At 41.4% G+C, this 14,727-nt stretch overlaps 1 protein-coding gene across 1 annotated transcript in view; it reads left to right on the top strand.

The window, feature by feature from the left end:
• The window catches only part of RGS12 (regulator of G protein signaling 12), a 748,472-nt gene that overhangs the window by 711,835 nt on the left and 21,910 nt on the right, over positions 1 to 14,727 (top strand). The window lies entirely within an intron of this gene.

A 14,727-nucleotide genomic window follows, 5' to 3' on the forward strand; every position in this document is an offset into this window, starting at 1 on the left:
AGTATGTTTGGTGGGTTGGAAGATGAGTAGTTTAGTTTTGTTTGGGTTGAGTATTAATTGGGCATCGGATAACCATGTTTCAACAGAGGAAAAGGCTTCCTGTGTGACTTTTTGCAGTTTCAGTAGGGACTGGGCTAAGCAGATGATGGTTGAGTCATCTGCATATTGTATGAGTGTACCATGTTTGGTGGCAGAGGCTAGATTATTGGTGTAAACAGAGAAGAGTAGGGATCCAAGGATGGATCCTTGGGGAACCCCTATGGAGACAGGTAGTTGGGGAGATGTCATTCTGCCATACAACGGATTGTTGGCAGTCAGACAGGTAAATCTGAAACCAGTTGGTGACTGATTGTGAGAAGGATAGGTTATTGAGGACAGAGATAAGTTGTTTGTGTGGGACCATGTCAATTGCTTTAGATAGGTCTAGGAAAGTAGCAGAGGAGAGATAGCCATTGTTTTTATGCTGAAGGATAGTGTTAGTAAAGGAGAGTAAGGCAGTGGTGGTGCTATGGTTTGGTCAGAAACCATGCTGAGTACTGGAAAGGAGGTTGTTAGTAAGGAGGTAGTCTGAGACCGGAGAGTGTATGCGTCTCTCTAGTATTTTGGAGAGTGGAGAGAGAATAGCTACGGGCAGTAATTGGTTGGGGTGGATGTCTCCACTTAGGGCTAGTTTTGATATGCATGAGATTATTAGTTTTCTCAGTTTTTGAATGTGTTTGTTTATAAGGGAAACTTTATGATTGTGCTCTGTGGGTACTAGGTATGGTGGGAGGGTTACTATGTTAAGTTGTAGGGCTACTTTATGTTTGAATAATATAGTTGGTAGAATATGTGAGGGTGCATAGGGATGGTTCTTGAGCTGGTGGGAGGGAGTTGAGTGTGGGTGAGACATGAGTGGTGGTGTGAGTAGTAGTACAGTGGTAGTGGTTGAGTGGGGGAATGATGGAGCTTTAGTAGGATGTAAGATATGCAAGGAGAGTGCATGCAGTGAGCATAGGTAAGGTATGCTGGTACATGTTAGTTGAGGAGGTGTGATAGTAGTGGGAAGATGGAGGAGGTAGTGTTGGGTTAGCGCTGTGGTTGGCTATTGGAAAGATGGGAGGGGTTTTGAGTCCAATAAAGGTGGGACCACCTGGGGCGGGAGGGAATAGGGGGGCAGGGTGGGGAGCAAAGCGGGTAGAGACCCTGTTAGTTGCTCGTATGAGGGGGCTGGAAACAATCACAAAGCAAAGGCAAGTATGTGTTAAGAAACAATCACAATTGACCAAGGACTGCTCTGAAACTAAGTCATTTCTTAATTTCTCAGGTGGAAAAACAGGATAACCTTGTATCAGTAGGCTACTGTGGTCATAGTTTAAATTTACAAACACACAGTATTGATGAGTTATGGCGGATACTATTTGCTAACAGAAGGGAATAAGAGAACGTGGAATGTGTGTGTGTGTGTGTGTGTGTGTGTGTGTGTGTGTGTGTGTGTGTGTGTGTGTGTGTGTGTGTGTGTGTGGTGGGGGGGGGGGCTGCTTACAAGCCAAAGCAGAGTGCTCTCCAGGGGAAAATTAATATTGTCTCAAACAGGTAGACACATACTCAAAGTTAACTGTAGCTGTTTGCAGACAGTTCAGACCTGGACTGTGCTTTTCCGTTTGTGCCTTTGTTCCACTTCTATGTATGGCTTTGTCCTAATTTCTTACGCTGAGGTTCATAGGTATTTCAGGATCAATTTATCCTTGATTTTGAACCAGATTTCTCTGCTTGGTTAGTACACTGCTATAAAATGTAAAAATAAAATCTAAATCATTGTAGAAGTAAATCAGTGTGTGTGTCTGCGTGTGTGTATGCACTACCATAATTTTTTTTAAATATTGACTCAAAAAAGCATGTGGGTGCTGTCATGCAAGTCTAAAATATTTCAAGTTTATAGTGCATCATTTGTTAGCTATTTAAACAGGAAGGGAAAATAAGTGGCAGATTGCTTTGCAAAGCAGGGATTATTGCCAGTGCTATGTAGCTTGGTTTTAAATTTGACAGGAGTAGTGCAACAAAAAAAGTCTCCCACTGTAAGGAGGAAAAGGCTGACAAGCAAACAGTACATTACTCTGGTCACCTGCTGTGACGAGCTGTCAATCACATGCGGATAATGGGTCAAATTGCCCTTGGCTCTTTGACAGCTAGGGAAGGTAGGTGTGAAGTGGGAGGGGAGATTCCTTGAAGAGCTAGATTTCAGCCTTCACAAAAGAAAGCAATTTAGCATTTCTAAGATGAAAGAGCTAGAAAATGTACCTTTCAGTTCTGTTCTGTAGCATTTGCACTGCTTGTGTTTTAAGTGGTCATTGAAAAAGGATAACATTTTAACCAAAAGTAGGGGATTTTAAGACTGCAGTGAATGCCTGTTAAGTCAGTGAAGTGACAGCAGCTTAAGGCAAAATGTGGCAGATCTGATGCAATTTTATGGAGACAAATAATGCATTCTGGGATACTTAGAGGCAGAGTAAACAGTCTGATTTTTTTCAATATGGCAAACCCCATGTGGTCAGAGTCAGAAATTGCATCTAAAAATATCTAAAAAGCTCAAAATAGTCTCAGAGTGCTATTAAAATGTAGGAAACATCAAACCATGATGAAATTAATATGTTTTTTGAGTCTGAGGGTGCGGTTGTCCTTTAACTTTTGAAACATCTGAACTGCTAAACGGATTTATGCTTACAGTAGAAGAAAAAGCAGTGTTTATCCTTTGAATTTGTATGTGTTTGCACCTGCCAAAGACAATGAAATTAAAATGAGCGCTGCAATTTAAAACAGACTATTTCTGAACAGGATATTAAATATTTTTTAGCTTTATGCAAAGGTGTTTACACTGTTAAAAATATTTATGATGAAAGAAATATGGACTGGGGCTTGGGAGATCAGGGTGACTTTAAAGGAAATTAAAAAATGAAGCATCTCTGGTGTGTTATGAACATTGATTGGGTAAAGGTAAAGTCATATAATTAATGAATTTAATGAAAGACAATGCAGCCAATGTTGGAAATGGGGCCATGTTGCAAAAAAAAAAAGTAAATTAATTTGCACTGTGTGGTATAGAGGGTCACTGGTGGTATGGAAAGGATGTAAAATAATCTCAGAGAACATAGTTTGAAAAGAATTTAAAACAAGAATGTAAATCATAATGAGAATACAGATCTAGAAATAAGTGAGGAAAAAAGTGTTCTGAAGAAGAGGAAATGGAAGGTGATGAGAGGAATATAGGGGAGGGTATACATAAAATGAAAAAGGAATTGTACAGGAAAACAGGTTTCAGCCATTACAAAATAAAAGCCAAGAACAGAAAGCTGATGAAGGTCTAATTTCAACAGGAGACCAAGTCAGACATAGGAAAAGAAAAAAAAAAGAAATTAATAGTCCAGCTAGATTGAAAAAAGGAAAAGCATACTTTTTAGTAGCATCCTTCAATATTAGAAGTGTAATGAAAGAAGGGAGGTGATATACTGTGGTGGAATGATGTAAAAATGAGTATTATATGTGTGTTAATTTCAACAGATATGGACGATGAATGTTCCATGGACAACACAAGTAGAAAAATAGTTTTGGAAAACAACACAGGAATTAAGCTTTTCAGTGCTATGGTAGAATAAAAAGGTATATTACTGATAGCAGACTACAGAATGCGGAATAGAGCAGTAAATATCATTGGCAAGTAAGGGGAGAAACTTTTTGAGAAGATATAGAATTTTGGGGGTAATGATATAGAAACAGTCATTTTAGGTTACTTTAACTGTAATTTATGATCAGTAAAAAAAAAGGAGCAGATGTACAACTCTGTGAGCAAATAATGGAAAACTTAAATGTGAGATTAGGTAGAGAAAAGAGGATACTTAAAAGAAGAGCAGGAATAAAGACATAAATTGATTCTGTGCTATTTTCAAGGAATTAAAAGGAGGTAAATAGTAGGAATTTGATATTATCTTTTTCAGATCATACAGCAAGAAATTCAACATTTGGAGAAGACAGTAATATAATTAATAGAGGAAAGGGTTTGACAAGCGTAATAGGTAAATATGCAGTGCTGGAAGTTATGAGAAAAGAAAGAGCAATACTGCTGAAGTACTGCAAGAAAATGAGGGCATTTTATCGCACGTGGATGGAATGGTGAATAAAATATAAAATCAAATGTAAAGAACTTTATAATGACATTAAGAAGCATTGGCATGATTGAAAAAATGTATAGACAAGAATGCATGGAATATAACAAGAGAGTGGATGAAGGAGATAGCTTCATAAGAGAGCATGAGAAATATGTGAGATGAATAAGTTAAAAATGAAATGTTTATTACAGAGACATAAATACTTAGTGAAAGAGGAAAAAAGCCATGTTCAGGGTACCAGCTAAAATGTAATGAAAATATAATAACTGGAATAACAGATGGAAGAAGAAGGGACTTCCAAGATGGCTGCACACTGATCACTAGGTTGATTTCAGGTCTCCCAGAGTGAAAACAGAAGTGGAGAAAAAAGGGCCATTGAAACTGTCCATTGGGTACACTTCAGTCACCAGTTTGTAGTTGTACTGCCTGGATACCCACAAAGAAGAAATATGGAGAACCTGGCAGAAATCAACTAGAAAAGGAGAAGAGAAAACTCTGTCCGGAATCAGACCTACAGCTGTTCAACAAAAAGCAGTTCAGGCTTCAACTTTGCTATGTCTTCCAGTAATTTAGAGGAAATATAAATCGTTTGTATTCGCAGGTAATTAAAATAAATGAAACTGTGAAAGCATGCATTAACTCAAATAATCAAAGGCTGAAAAAATAGAAGAAGCTTTAACTAGCTATTCATATGAACTGATAAATTAAACCAGAGGTTGAAATGAATAAACAGCTGGCTGAGTATAAGACTCTCCTAGAAGAGACGTTTAAAAAATAGTAGAGCTAGAAGAGAAGAGAATGCAGAGAAAACCTGAGATTTCTGCTCTATGAGAGAAACTGCAAGAATACACTGTATTAACTATATGACAGTACAAATATAACTGGACTGGTGTTGCACAGCAGGATTTGTTAACTGAAAGGGCATATTATGTATGTGCTCCAACCCTGGCCATGAGAAAGAATCTTTAAGACCTATGTTTTTGAAGATGCAATCATATAAGCAGAAAGGAAGGATGTTAAAAACCGGAGACAATAGAAAGTTTGTCAAAAACGATTATACACTGTACACCAGGAAGAAGAGAAGATTATCCCAGCAACTGAGGAATGTCGAGAGGCAGGAGTGAAATTCAAGCTGCTGTATCCAGATCTTCAGAATAGTTTTCCTGGAGGATCAAATACACTTTTGAATGCAGAACAAGCAAAGGAGAAAATAATGTTATCCAGCAAAAGGTGTGAGCCACAAAGCACAATGGGACTTCTCTTTCTTCTGACAGTAACGCTTATAGAGACACTTTTCCAGTGAAACCTTTTGCATTTATTTATTTATTTATTTATTTAACCTTTGTTTACTGGGAAAGTCCTACTTGGAATGAAGCCAATTTTCAGCTGAGGCCCTAGGAGAAATGGTGCAGATGTATGTCTTTGTAATGTGGGAGGAAACTGGAGAAATGAAGAGAAAGAAAAAAGCACACAAGTTGACTTGAAGAATCAGGAGTACCTTGGACTTGAACCAGAGTCTGGTATTGGGTGATGGAGATGATCAGGAAGAAGTCTAGCAATACTGAAGTTAGTGAATAAGTGGCAAACTATAGAGTATAAATCACATTTGTGAAATATGGCTATTCCCGGAAAAGTGGCTGAGAAGGACTGACATTTTGCTGACTTTGTTAACTTGTGGGTGGACTGTAAAGCATGTACCTCACTTTATGTCATTAATTTTTAGCATGATGCTAAAGTAAAAAAAAAAAAGAAATTGTATGTAAACCATTTTTTGTTCTTATTAGTGTCTGTATGAAACCTTTCATGATATAAATTGCATGTTTTATAGTAAAGCAGCTTTGTATAGTGTATAGACAGGGAATTTTAAATGGGGTGGATCTTTCAGTGACTGCTGTATATGATAAACATATTAAAGTAAACAAGTAATTTTTGTTATTTGAAAGAAATAGAGGCTTTTCACTTAACAGGACAAGAAAGGCTGGAGAGAAACAAGTTTAAGTTAATATAATGCTGTGATCTTGGACTACTGAGATTGGGGATAGGGTGAAAAGTGTATGGATTGATTGTATGTAGAATTAATATAATAATTTGGTTTTTACAAGTGGGTATCAAGATTAATGTCTTTTGCGTAAGCTATGAATAAACTTTTTTGTCAGTAACAGTCTTGAAAAATAAGAGAAAACAGTGAAAGGCATGTAAAATACTACATTTTTGCATCTGCAAAGATACTAGATTTTTTTTTATTTATTAGAGCAATGCTGTAATAAAGTAGCCAAATTTGCTTCCAACAAACTATACTTCACACATCACTGCATTGCCCTTGGATGCCTAAACTTGCTTGAGCTACCTCATTTCCTCTCAGCTTCAGTATGCACACAGATTAGTCTTTCACACTGAAAAATTACAGCTCTCTCCAGTCTACTGACAAATATCTCTCCTCGATTCAAAAAGCTCACATCAAAGCAGGAAAAGTACAGTTGTGTAAAGTAAACTTGCCATACCAGTAGATGTTCAAATGATCACTGCTGCAGTAGTGTTAACTATATGGGTTATATCCTGCAAAGGATATTACAGCCAGCTGGCTTCCAAAGCTTCAAGGCACCTTCCATGCACCCAAACAGATCAAGGTGAGCTGACTAAAAACACAGGTTTGGGGACCAAGTTTTTCAAAGCTATCATGCTAACAGTGAGAGGTTGGGTGAGCTCTAAAAGGACAATGATAGGAACAACAAAAATTAAATGTTTACTTCCTGGCATAAACAACACATCAAAAAATAAGGAAACGGTGGGAGTGAGCTGCTACTGCAGTGATCATTTGAATATCTACTGGTATTGTAAGTTTACTTATACAACTGTACTATGTTGTCATATTGATCATTGCTGCAGTAGCCTTAGCAGTATGGGTAGATTAACTTAACTTAGTACATTTGGGAGGTGGAAGGAGAACAGTCCAGGATCTCCTGGAAAATGGTCCTAGCAAAGCTTGATCTGGACTTGGAGAAGGAATCAAGCTTATAGTGCTTTGTAAAACTATGTACAGAGGACAAAGCAGCAGATTCTGCAATACTTCTAGTATTCAGCCCTTTCCAAAAAGCCATAGATGAAGCAAAGGCCCTGATAGAGTGGGCCTTGAGCCTTCCTGGAATAATTTTCTTTTAGTGAGTATAACAAAAGGTAATAATCTTAGACAATATTTTTTAAATAGTCTGTTCTGATACAGTTGTTCCTTCCTCTTACCGTCACAAGAAAGAACAACAGATACAAAAATCTGAAAGATTTAGTTCTGCCAAGATAGTACCCGAGTTGTCTGTGGGCATCCAAGGTATGGAGTGTCCTTTCTCTTTCATTTTTAGGTTCAGGAAGGAAAACAGAGAAATAGTTTGGCTTAAAGTAAACTTGGATACCACCTTAAGTATAAAAAAGGATTAATTCTCAAAGAAACCCAATCTCTGTGGAAAATGAGATAGGGTTGACACAGCATAAGAGCTTGCGACTCAGATATTTTTCTTGCAGAAGTCAGAGTAATCAGTAAAACTGTTTTCCATATTAAGAGCCTCAAGTCAGCCAGATTAGCTGTCTCAAATGGAGCAAGTGTCAGCTTCTCTAACACAAAATTATATCCCATGGAGGAGGAACCACCAGTTCACTTGGAGGCCTCTTGTGCAAAACCCCCTTCAAATACAATTTGACATGAGACTGGATTGAAAGAGGAGAATCCACGGGCAGACATACTGAAATGGCCGATAAACCATGAGGGAAGAATAAGAAAGGCTATAGGATAGTAACTCACACAAATATTGTAAAACCAGAGAACAATTTACCCTGAATGGGTGCTGGTTATGTCATTGGCACCAACTAGAAAAGCTTTTCCTTTGGTTAATATATGATTTTCTAGTAGCAAGCATTCTTGCCTCTGTTAGTAGTTGCTGCATGTCCTCAGTAGACAGGTGCCTAAAAGGAATTAAGACCCTATCCTCCAGGCAGTAAATCAATTAAAGTTGATTGATGGGGTGTATTAAACACCCTTGTTCTTGTATGAGAAGATCCAGTCTGTGAGGAAGCCGGTGGTAATTGCAAGTCATTTCCAAAAGAAGGGAGAAGCATTGTTGCCTGGACCAGAAGGGAGCCACCACAATAATCTTAGGGGATGCCTTCTGAATCTTCAGAAGTGCCCTGGATAGGTTCATAGGTAGGTACTAGGCTATCGGCCCAAGGGCCTATGTAAGCCTAGCCAACAAGGTTCCTTGGCTTACGCCACCCAAGAAAGTTATTTTCCTGTGTCACTGTCGAGCAGAGACACAGAAGTGATCCCCAGGGTGTATTTCCTATTTCCCATCCACTCATCAAGATTTTTCTTGAAGAGTGCTAATGAAGAACTTTGCTTGACATAGATGGGTAGCCTGTTCCAGAGTATGGGAAGTCTCTGGGACAGGAATCTATCCCTCCAGGATGTCCTGTTTATTGTGGTGACAAGGTTTAGGTCCCTAGATCGTGTTGCTTGGAGGGATTGGGATTTCTTTAGGTGTAGTATGTCCAACAGCTCTGGGTTTGACATAGCTTTATATGTTAGGCAGAGATCACCTCGGAGCAGGCGATATGCTACGGAGTAAAGCTGGAGTTTTTTGAGGTGGTCAGTGTAGGGCATTTGTTTGAGGCCAGTAATCCTCTTTGTGATGTACTTGTGTGGCCTTTCCAGCTGCTGCAGATGTCTTGTGAGGTACATTCCAAAAAGGGCGTTGTACTCTATAATGGGTCTAATGAGTGTCGAGTAGAGGGGAACAATGACCTCTTTTTTTCCTGGATGAGAACCCTTTTATGATGAGGTGTGCCACGTAGGAGGACTTCCTGACTACTGTGGTGATTTGACTATCAAAGGAGTGACTACTGTCCACCTGGGTCCCAAGGTCTCTTATCACACATTCGGTGTTAAGTAGATTGCTGCCTATGTGGTAGTTCATGGGTACAAAGGGGATGACGCTGCACTTTTTGGCATTGAGCGTGAGGCCATGGCTCTGACACCAGGCATCTGTCTCAGCGTGGCCCTTCTGTAGGATGTCCACATCATTTGGGGACTTGACTATGGCTCCTAGTTTTCAGTCATCTGCAAACTTCATTAGCCAGAGGCCTTCTGTGTTAGCCTGTACTTCAGAGAAGTAGATGCCAAACAGGAGAGGTCCCAGGACGGAACCCTGTGGTACTCCACTTGTCAATGCTTTGAGGTCAGATTTGGAGTCTGCAACGTTTACAGTGTGGGTTCTGTCAGTGAGCCAGTTGGCAACCCATCTTGTGACGTAGGTATTTATACCTAGTTTAGTGAGTTTAGCTATAATTCCAGAATGGGGGATGGTGTCGAATGCCTTGGCGAGGTCAAGATAGGCTATGTGAACCACCTTACCCTCATCTACGGCTTTGGTGACTGCCTCAAAGAAGTCGATCATGTTCAGGAAGCATGATCTGCCTTTCACAAACCCGAACTGGGTGGGATCCAAAGTTTGGAGGTTACCAATGTCTTTGTTTGAGTTCCATGATGATACATTCCATGGCCTTGCAGACCAGGCTCATCAGGCTAATAGGTCGATAGTTCCTGGGATCAGTGGTGGCTCCCCCTTTGTGGAGTGGGATAACTGTTGCTGTGTGCCATTCAGTGGGCACAAAGCCTGATGCGAGGCTATTATTGAACTTGGTGCTTAAGTGGGGAGCCAGTTCGTTCTGAAGTTCTTGTAAAACGCAGCCATGGATGCTGTGTTTTTGACTTTAGAGAGTGCGGCTTTTACATGCGTAGTTGTGATTACAGGGACTCTGCATTCTTCCTGTATAGATATGAGCCCTTTAGGGGGTGAGGGGCGGGGTAAAGTTAGCACTGAACCTATCTGCCAGGATGTTGGCAATATCAGTTGGTTCTGTAATTTTTGTGCCTTTGTGCTGTAACTCAGCGCAGAACTGGGTGTTGCCATCGAAATTCTTGACATAACTATAGAATGCTTTGTGGTTGTTTTTAGAATTAGTGGCGATTTTGTTTTCGTAACTAGCTTTGGAGGATCTTATAAGGGATCTCAGCTTCTTACTGAGGCTGATCAGGGAGCTCCTCCACTCATGGGATTTTACTCTCTTTTGCAACAGTTTCTTCCTTCTGTTGTACAGTTTGTTTATGGCAGGGGACCACCAGATTGGCTTCCTTTTTTGGAGGATAGCATCTTGGTTCTGTTTGGGATAGCACGATCCATGTACTCGTGTAAGTGCTTATAGAGTGCATTTGTGTGGGATTCAGCAGTTGTAACTGTATTGTCCATCTGCATGGGTGACATGAAGTTCACCACTCCTGTCTTAAGAAGCATGAATGTGGCTTTTGAGAAATGCTTTACCATGGTTTCCTTAATGGGGGATGGGGGCGGGATGTGGATATCAAGGGTGATTAGCCTATGGTCGGATCAGACCAATGAGGAGTTGACTTCAGGTGTGGAACACTGGTCACTCATGTTGGTAATGACTAGGTCTAGGATATTGTTGCCCCTGGTGGGGGTGTGGATAAGTTGATCCAGGGCATTGGAGTTTATGAATTCCAGAAAGCGTTGATCTAAGGAGTTGGTACATGAGTAGTTTTCCCAATTAATGGTGGGGTAGTTGAAGTCGCCCATTATTAGGGTGTTTGGTTGAACCCTAATAATTTCCAGTACATCAAGAAGAGAGCAGTGGGGATCCTGGGGCATGGTGGGGGATCTGTAGCAAGCTACAGTTTGGATTGCAGTTTTGCCCAGAGTTAGTTGCACTTGGATAACCTCGGATACGTTATGCTGAGCAACTAGCCTGGAGGTGTGGATATACTTAATGAATATGGACGCACCTCCGGCTTTGGTGTTTTGATCCAGGTTACATGGCCGAAAAGTGTGGTATGAGTTAGAGCCTGGTAGTGCAGGGGTGATCTCTGTTGCCTTGAACCAGGGGAGTGTCCCAGATCAAATCTGCAGTGGGGTGGGCAACTGCAAAAGCCACCAACAGTTTCAACAGAGAGCAGCCTATCTGTCGCTGGAGGAGTGACCTCAGCACAAGAATCTTGTAGTTTATTGGCCGTCTTGGGCTAATTTCTAGCTCTTTTAAGTACCCTGTATAAAAACCCGCTTTGGCGTGGTTTTTCGCTTGTTCCTACTCAGCAACAGCTCCTTGTGGTCCTGCAGAGTGGTGCTAGCAGCAGAGAAACGAAAAGAGTGACTGCTTCCAAGATTTAAGTATATTTTACTGCTATTACCAGTGCAACCGTCTTTCCTCGCCAAAAAGCAAGTTTAATCTGCTCTTTTGCCTGTTTTAAGCTTGTTTTTTGTGATTTCCAATACTTGCACTTTTAAAAGTTTGCTTGTTTGAATTTAACTGTTGAGGCTGCTCACTCAAGTGCGCTAGCCTGTGTTAAGATTTTACTGTACTTTTTCTGCTGTTTGTTCTGTAAAAAAAGAAAAAAACAAAAAAAAATCCTTGTTTCCCGCCTTTCCTGACCTAGAATAGTCCCTAATACAGGCATTGCTGTATTCTGAACTTTAGAATAGTTCCTGTGTTGCCCATTTCCTTACTTGGATAGAAGGAAGCTTCTTTGTTCACCAGTGGGAGTGGGGAGCTTTGAGCAGCCTATCTGTCCCTGGAGGAGTGACCTCAGCACAAGAATCTTGTAGTTTATTGGCCATTTTGGGCTAATTTCTAGCTCTTTTAAGTTCCCTGTATAAAAACCCACTTTGGAGCGGTTTTGTGCGATTTTGCGCATAGAGCAGCATCGGGCAGCGCTGCTTAACCAGGCTTAAACAATTCTGGGCTCCACAAAGTCTGCTTTTCACTTTTTCCCTTAGAGCTGCTTTATTCTCTCTTGTAAAGACCCTATTCTCAACCTATAACCTAGCACTGCTCTTACAATTGTATAAGTTAGCACTAATAAACTAATAGCACTACCTCCTCATATACTCCCTTGGAGTACTCGTCCCCTATTGGTTCTTTTTGTCAGCCATAAAGGAGTTACTTATACTATACCGGCATGTCCAAAGGTCAGTTGCTAGTTTCCTCTCCAGTCCAGCTGGTGAATCTGGGAATTCTGAGGCAATGTTACAACTGCCTCATGTACACAGACCCTCTCCTCCTCCCAACAAGTACTAATATATGTGAGAGATGCAACCATATAGCCAAACTGGAGGCTAAGCTCTCTCAACGCAGTACTGGCGCAGCCAGTCAGGAGGAGAAGGTAACCATACACACCACAAATCCAGTCGCACATAGACCTACCACATCATCAAACCAAACACATAAACACACTAAAACATACTCGGAGGCTCTAAATAGAAATCTGCCTAAGCAGCAGAGACCTCCAAAGCAGACATCCAAGCAACCTCTACCACGAGACAAAAAAAGTGAAACACATACTTCACAAAATCAGTGTGCCAAACAGTCACAGCCCTTAAGGCCAAACAACACACCTGATACACTTGTAATAGGTGACTCTATTGTCAGGCACACTGATGTCCCACTCACCAGGCTGAACAAGGAGAAGGTCACAGTGAGCTGCCTGTTGGGCGCCAGGATTCGCCACATAACGCAAGTACTCAGGTCACTCCAAAGCAAGTACAAATATGACTCTGTCATTGTCCATGCTGGTGTGAATGACCTGAGCCGTACCTCCCTGGACTACATGAAAAGAGACATAGAGCAGCTCTCAGATCATGTAGCCCAGACAGGTATGACCCTGACCTTGAGTAGCATCTTACCCTCACCAAAAATGATGCAAGAAAAAATGATCAATTTTAACAATTGGCTAAAGTTCTGTTGTCATTCAAAGGGGATCCAGTGTCTGTCAGCCTGGGATGACATGCTCGACAAGCCACGTTGCTTCGCTAGGGACAGCTTGCACCGGTCACCTCTGGGCTTTCGGATACTGGCAAAGGCTCTTGCCACCCCCATAGTGCCTTTTTTAGGCAAGGCTCAAAAGACAAACCCACCTCCATAGACAACACAAGGAAAAATAAACTAAGGGTAATGCAACTCAACGCCAGAAGTCTAAACCTCAAAATGCAAGCACTCGAAGCTCTCCTCAGCATGGAGAATATTGGTGTCTGTGTAGTAACAGAGACCTGGTTCAAGGCTCCCGAGAGCACCCCAGCACTACCAGGTTATACCTCATACCATGCTTTTCGGCCCCAAAATTTGGACCGAACCACAAAAGGAGGGGGAGTATCCATATTCATCAAGGATACCCACACCTCCAGGTTAGTGGCACTGCACGAAGCATCGGAAACCATCCATGTGCAACTAACAGTGGGCAAAACTGCCTTTCAGTTTGTAGCCTGCTACAGACCACCATCCCAGACTCTGGAACCTCACGTGGCTTTCCTGAGAACACTGGAGAATATGAAGGTCTCTCCAAATACCTTTATATTGTGTGACTTCAACTACCCAAACATAGACTGGGAACACTACTCAAACCCCAACAGCCTAGCCCAGAGATTCCTAGAATTTATAAACTCAGTTGCTTTGGAACAACTGGTCACCACACCTACAAGAGGGGAAAACATACTGGACCTGATCATCACAAACATGGGGACTCTATGCTCTGCACCATAGGTACACCCCTCATTGGTAAGATCAGACCACAAATTAATCTCGCTGGACATCCACATCCCGACCCCACCACTACCCCAGAAAACCACAGTAAAAAATTTCTCCAAGGCTAATTTCACGCTTCTCAAAACCGAGGTGAATTCACTCAAAGCCCCCGGGCCAGTGGAAACTATGGCCCAGACTGCAGAATCTTTTATAAATGCATTCTATGGACATCTTCAGGAATGCATGGATCATGCAATCCCAAATAAAACCAAGACCCAATCCTCCAAAGACAGGCGTCCTGTCTGGTGGACCACGGCCATAAATAAGCTATACAATAAAAGGAGGACACTACTGCAGGATAGAGCAAAATCCCTCAATAAGAAAGCATCACTGATCAGTACTAGCAAAAGACTACGGTCCCTCATAAAATCTTCCAAGGCCAGCTTCGAGAGAAAAATTGTACAAGACACTAAAGATTACCACAAGGCCTTCTTTAGTTATGTTAGAAACCTAGGTGGCAACTCTCAGATATGTTCGGAGTTAGTCCAAAATGACAAAAAATACACTGAACCCACAGACATTGCCAGCATCCTGGCGGATAGGTTTAGTGCAAACCCCCCCCTTCCCCCCCAAATGAGCAAATATCTATCCCAGCAGAGAGTTGTCTCCCTGTCATCTCAGATGTTCAGGTGGGAGCTGCCCTCTCCAAAGCAAAAAACACAGCATCAATGGGACCGGACGGTGTCCTGGGCTGCGACCTACAGGAGCTCCAAGAAGAGCTAAAACCTCATATTAGGTTACTGTTCAGTCTCAGCCTTACTACAGGATATGTACCCAAAGAATGGCGTACAGCAACAGTGGTCCCACTCCACAAAGGTAGAGCCTCAACGGACCCTGGAAACTATCGCCCCATAAGCCTGACTAGCCTGGTCTGCAAAGCTATGGAGCGGATCATCATGGAACTCATAAGCAAAGACATTCGCTAATTACAGATGCTAGATCCTACACAATTTGG

Source organism: Protopterus annectens, chromosome 2.part1, assembly GCF_019279795.1.
Source record: "Protopterus annectens isolate FY-2018-M chromosome 2.part1, PAN1.0, whole genome shotgun sequence".
In the NCBI taxonomy this organism is placed as follows: domain Eukaryota; kingdom Metazoa; phylum Chordata; order Ceratodontiformes; family Protopteridae; genus Protopterus; species Protopterus annectens.